We start from the raw sequence: 6,865 nt of genomic DNA, 5'->3' as shown, positions 1-6,865 counted from the left end.
CTCGGCTCGGTCATCGCGGAATCAGAGAAATTTATTCTGGGGATAGAAATTAATTTCTCGATATAATGTGGTTCAGATCCCACAATAAGCTGGAAGTCCCGTTGCTAGGTGACCAATTGGTTCCTAGCCACGTGAAAATAACTAATCCTTCGGGGCAGCCCTAGGAGAGCTGCTAATCAGTTCAGTGGTCTGGTAAAACTAACCTCCCAGATGCTGAAGCCTTGCCGAGGATGGGGGGCTTAGGGTTCAGCAGCTGGGCCCTGATGCCTGGTGGGAACTACTTTCTCGCTGGGCCTTGGTGCCCAGCTGTTGATCCAACAAAATAAGTCAGCCCTTTTCCTTTTACTAAAACTTTTCTTCCTTCTGCTTCCTCCCTCTATAAGGCACGGATTTTACGTTGGTGACTTGGATTGGTTTTGGACATGATTTGGACTTGTTCATTGGATTTGATGGAGGGTGAGGATGGTTGGCATGCCACCTCACCCGTAGAACTCGAGTACTTAACGTGGTTGAGCGAGGGGAAAGTTTATATGTCAAACCCTTCTCTTAGTGCTGGGTCTGATCTCAACGGACATCATGACGCCTTAAGCACTGAGGGTGGGGTGAATATCTGGGTGGTACCCCTAGGGCAGCCCTGTATGGGATAACACTGTCCTCTAAATGTGGCTCCATGGTGGGTGGGGGGCTACCTGGACGAATCACCAATTCTACGTCTTATGGAGACACTAAAACCTTCTGTTGACGACTTAGGCAAGGATAAGGACAAGGAAAATTCTGGTAATTCCTCCATTGTGACTTTGGAGCCTTTTTCAAATGAGCTCCTTGTTACAAACATATTGTATGTAAAACCAGTCCCTTTAGACTGGAATTATGAAACCTTATTTAATGAATTTTGTAAATTTGGGAACGTAAAAGAATTACGGAATAGACTTGGCAAAAATTATGGTTGTTTTGAATTCTGGATATTTTTCAACAACGAATCGGAAGCTCACAGAGCCTACAGAGAGTTTAGGTCAGATTCTATGAGTGTTGGACTTGTAGAGGCAGAAGAGGTCCCTAGGTATCTTGAGATATATAGACCACCAACTGAAACAAAAGATTCGAGTAAAATAAGTAAAACCTCCAGATCAACCATAACCCAGGCTAAGTTGTTGAGTTATTACTAACACATGGTGAAGGCAACCTCTTCAAGGTGAAAAGGTTGGTAAGCCAGATCATCGGTAATGTTGGGAGCCCAGAAGTAACTCGCTTTGGGCATAATTGTTTTTTAGTTCATGCCAAGACCAATGTTCAATCAGTAATGCTCCTAAATTTAAAGCTTGATCCCGAAGGTATGATAAAAGAGGTAAAACCTCACTATAATTTTAGTTATGCAAAGGGTGTCATCTTCAATGAAGATTTACATGAAATGGACGAAGAAGAAATTTTGGAGATGTGTCCAGATGTGGTTTGGAAGGTTTTCAAAGTGCCCCGTGCGTCTATGATTATTTTAACATTTGTAAGTCCTTTTTTGCCCTCTGAAATTGTTCTTGACAATGAAATTATGTAAGTTCGTCCTTATAGACCGAGAGTGCTCCAGTGCTTTAAATGTTTTGGCTTTGGACACTCCTCTAATGTTTGCACCAGGAATAAACTTTGTGAATCGTGTGGCAAGCCTGAGCACGAGGAATGTTCTGAACCGGTAATTTGTGTGAACTGTAAGGGTGGACATCGAGCCCGAGATAAGAAATGCAGTGCATTCAAAAAAGAACAGGAGGCATTACTTAAATCTATTGCTGAACACATCAGTGTGGGACAGGCCAAGAAGCTGTTGGGAAGGAAAACTTATTCAGATCCCTTGAATGGCACAACAGCCTGGATATTGCTACTTCTGGTGCCTCTTCAGGTGGTGCTCCCCGGGGGCCCCCTAATGGGGTTTCCCACGCCCCCTCTGGTGGGGCTCCCCACGGCCCCCCTAGTGGGGCTTCTCATGCCCCCTCTGGCGGGGCTCCTCATGTTGCAGAGACTCTGGTCAAGCCAGGGGACCCTGTTGGTTCAAGGGTTCAAGCCAGATCTCAATATGTTGACGACTTCTCTCTGACAGGGACATTGCCTGACATTGAGCCCTCACCTGATCCTGTCATTACAGTGCAGAAGAGGGCCCTTTCTCCCTCTTCGCCTCATTCTCGGTCACTCGGCCATCATAGGAAAAATAAAAGCAAAACTGGAAGGGCAAGTGAAGGCCCATCATCTAAAAGATCAATAACACCCAGATCTAGATCAAGTAGTTCTGGTAAAACTGATAAGATCTCTCTCACCAGGACTCAGATTCCTAAATTGGTAGAAAATTTTAAGATCCCATCTTCTAAATAATGGCTCTCATGCAATGGAACATCTGTGGCTTTATACCAAATAGAGAGCAAGTTCGGGTTCTGTTTAAGGAACATAATCTATCTGCGATGTGTCTACAAGAGACAAAGTTGGGAGAGCACACTCCCAACGTGGGTTTTAATTATTCATTTCATAGGTCTCCACCCTTATAGGTGTACGTGCTCAGGGAGGCACAGGCATCATAGTCCGTAAGTCTGTTAATCACAGAGTTGTTCAATTGAACACTGTGTTGCAGTTCAAATTTTCAATTATAAATGGATCACAATTTGTTCTCTCTACCTTGATCCATCATTGGAAAATAGATTGCAGGATGCGCAGGGTAATCCCAGTCTGTTAGAATTAACAGATCTACAGACGTTGATAGACCAGCTTCCTAAACCCTTCATTCTGATGGGGGATTTTAATGCCAAGCACACCCTCTGGGGAGAGCTAAACTGCGACCGGTGGGGTTTAATAATAGAACGGCTGCTTGACTTAAATGACATCACTTTAATGAATGATGGTTCCCCTACAAGACATGATGTTTTTCATAATACTGATTCAGCCATTGACCTCACTATCTGCTCTTCGTCTTTGAGGTTAGATTACCAGTGGATAGTAGACCAGAATGATCATGGCAGTGATCATTGGCCCATTCACTTAAAGTTTATGAAAAATATTCCATCTCCTTGTTTACCAAAATGGAAGGTAGGGGAGGCTGACTGGGGATTATTCAAAAAATCTACTGAAGTTGATCAAGAGATAAAAGATTTTCAGAGCCCAACATCTGCTTATGAGTATTTAATCAGTATATTGCTGTGTGGTGCCATGCTGTCTATTCCTCGAACTTCTGGTAAGTCTCGGCGTCCTCTAGTACCTTGGTGGAGCGATTCATGCGCCTTGAGCCGAAAGATAACTAGAACTTGCTACAAGAGATATCGTAGATTTCCTTGCTTGGTCAATAAAATTATCTATAAAAGAGCTCTTGCTCAGCAAAAGAAAACATTTAAGCAAGCAAAGAGGGAATCGTTTATCAGATATATAATGAAAATTGATGGCTCCCTCATATCTGATTCTGGAGGTTGCAGAAACCTTTGGTAGGCATTTCTCCAGTATATCTAGTGCCCTACATTACTCTCCTGCATTCAGGAATATTAGGGACGGTACCACGGTTGTTCCTGCTGTTAGTTTAAATTTAGAGTCATATAATCTTCCTTTCACCATGAAAGAATTGGATCATGCAATCTCGTTGTCTTCCCAACATCTCCTGGGGAAGATGATATACTGTACTCAATGATTTTTAATCTGCCTAGAAGTACAAAATTTCTTTTAGACATTTCAAACAGTTTTTGGCTTTCAGGAACTTCACCAGAGTCTTGGAAGATATCGATTATTGTACCTGTTTTAAAACCTTTTAAAGATTCCTTCCTTCCTAAGAAGTTGTGTTAGCAAGATTTATGAGAGGATGGTCAATGCTCGACTTGTGTGGTATTTGGATTCAAAGAATCTTTTATCTAATCAGCAGTTTGGCTTTAGTAAAAATAGAAGTACTTCTGACCCTTTGATGTTCCTTACTCGGGAGATACAGAATGCTTTTGCTGTGCAAAACCAGACTGTTGCAGTGTTCTTTGACCTAGAAAAAGCCTACGACACTACCTGGCGAGGGGGTATCCTTTTGCAACTTGTAGAGTGGGGTGTTGTGGGTAATTTGTTCTATTGTCTGAAAGATTTTTTGTCAGAACGTTACCTGAAAGAGTGGGCTCTTACATTTCTTCTGCTTACCCTCAAGAAGAAGGGTTACCTCAGGGAAGTGTCCTTAGTCCAACACTCTTTAATGTAGCTGTCAACGGCCTACTAGAACAAGTTCCTGTCGGGGTGCATGGTCTGGCCTTTGCTGATGATTATGCAATAATCTGTAGCAAGTCTACAGCTGTCGAAGCTTGTCAAAAGATCCAGACTGCTATTAATGCTTCAACATTATGGGCCAGTGCTAAAGGTTTCAAATTTTCACCAGAAAAAACCAAAGCTATACGATTTTGCCGATTAAGAAGAGTGGAAGAGATCCTTACGTTGTTTTTAAATGATTCAATTTTACCTTATGAAGATAGCATTAAGTATCTAGGTGTTACATTTGATAAGAAATTAACTTTTACTCAACATGTTAATGAAGTTGTATGTAACGTGAAGCTTCGTCTTAATATTCTTAAAGTTGTGTCTAATTTTAATTGGGGGGGCAGATCGAATTACCCTTTTGAGGATGTACCAGGTTTTATGCCTAAGCAAAATTGATTATGGTTGACAACTTTATGGTTGTGCATGCAAGACAACACTGCAGAAATTAGATGTTGTCCATAATATGGCTTTACGTATTTGTACGGGAGCCTATAGAACTTCTCCAGTAGAAAGCCTATATGAGTCAGGTGTTCCCTCACTCTTTATCTATAGGGAGGAATTAGGCTTGAGAGTCATATCAAGAGTACTTACATCAAAGCTAAACCCTAATATAAGTAATGTTAGAGATCCAACTGATAGAGCCCCAAATAGACCTAGACTGCCAAAGCCGCTTGAAGTTCGACTAGCAAGCTCTGCCAGGGAGGTGGGATTACTACCCCCTGCAGTAGCTGAAATTTCGCCCTCAAAATTTCCTCCTTGGAATAGGCCACACTTAGAAATCTGCCCAATTAGGGACAGCAGGAGCATCAGTTCTGGTGATCAGTTGAGGGCAAGTTTCTTGGATCATGCTTTCGAACATGGTGATTCTCATCATATATATACTGATGGTTCGAAGGGTTCTGATGGTGTTGGTTGCTCTGTAGTGACTAGTGATAATATTATTAAAAAGAAGCTTCCATCTAATTCCTCTGTTTTTACAGCTGAACTGCTGGCAGTTTTGACTACTCTTAAATATATTTTTTATTGTTCTTGTATTAACAAGGTTTTTACCATTTTTACAGACTCTTTGAGTGTTTTATCTTCTCTTAAAAGCCTAGTCTCTTGCAACCCTTTAGTGCAAGAAGTACAAGATTGGTTTTATCTTTTAATTAATAGAAGAGGATTTTCTGTTAGGTTTTGTTGGGCTCTGTTTCATGTTGGAATTGTGGGAATGAGCGAGCCGACGCTGCAGCTAAGGCTGCAACTAGGCTTAGGCACATTTCTAACATGGGCGTCCTTGTTTCCGATTTTAAAAGTACCATTCGATTTTATTGTAAAGACCAATGGCAGGCCCACTGGTCTACTTTAGATAATAATCTCAAATTAAAGTCGATTAGGCCTTCTGTTCATCCTTGGCCTTATAGCCGGATGGATAGAAGGTTTGAGATAGTTTTAGCTAGATTATGTATTGGCCACACTAAATATACTCACGAGTATCTAATGACGAGTGGAGCAGATAGGCAGGTTCCTCGCTGTTCCACCTGTCATGTGGATTTGACTGTGGTGCATATTTTGGTGTAGTGCCCACATTTTGAAAACAAACGTAGAGTTTGTTTGCTGGCAAATAAGACTCTTGCCGATATTTTAGGTGAAGGTGCTCAGCAGAGCAAATTATGACATTTTTAAAAAATATTGGTCTTTTTTATGAATTTTAATTTTCTCTTAATTGTTTTAGGTTTCTTGTTTGGTTTTTATGAATGAATGATTGGTATGTTTGATCGGTTCTGTGTAAGTTTGTTTGTGCGACATTGACTTTTTTTATTCTTAAGATATATATGCGTTGAATGGCCCCCCGGCTCCGGCGCTTGGCTATGAGCCAAAAATTTTATAATCTAATCTAATCTAATCTGGTAAAACTAAGATATACTAAGTTTTACAAATTTTGGCTATATGTAGCTAATTTTTTTAAATACTAACGAAAAATACAAGATGCCAGAGGCGTTCCTAGAGACTTTGGCACCCGGGGCTAATATTCCTTTGCACCCCCCTCCCCACAAAGCCCAATAACTTCATAATTTTGATAAAGAATGCATATCTAGCTTTTATTTGGTTGATATCTTGTAATACTTGAACAATAATAGTACACTGACCTTACATCCTTAGCCACTTGTAATACATGCATATTGTAGGCTAGATTAAACCATAATAGTAACTAAAACAAATTATGTTTTGCAACAGAGAAGATATCAATGTAAAAGGAAGCATCTTTAAATGAAGCTAAATATTCTCCCTCTGATTTATAAAATAAGACAAATTTTACACGCTCATTATACGTGCCTTTGCAGCACCAAACTTGTCGATTACATCATCAAAATTAATATTCTTTATATAGTCATTTTCTATAGAAATTATAACAAGACTGTTCAATCTTGCTTGACTCATTGTTGATCGAAGATCATTCTTTACAAGCTTTAACTTAGAGAAACTTCTTTCGCATGATGCTACTGATACACAAATTGTTAAAAAAAAAAAAGTCTCATGCATAGAGATAAATTTAGCAAGGATTCTCCAAAGCCCCATTTGACAATGAACTTGAGAAACTCTAAGATCGTTCGTCCAAGAGTTTGCTGCTTCAGTCTTGATT

Source organism: Macrobrachium nipponense, chromosome 41 (genome assembly GCF_015104395.2).
Source record: "Macrobrachium nipponense isolate FS-2020 chromosome 41, ASM1510439v2, whole genome shotgun sequence".
Lineage (NCBI taxonomy): Eukaryota > Metazoa > Arthropoda > Malacostraca > Decapoda > Palaemonidae > Macrobrachium > Macrobrachium nipponense.
The sequence above is the reverse complement of the archived record's forward strand: the minus strand, read 5'-3'. Positions refer to the sequence as shown.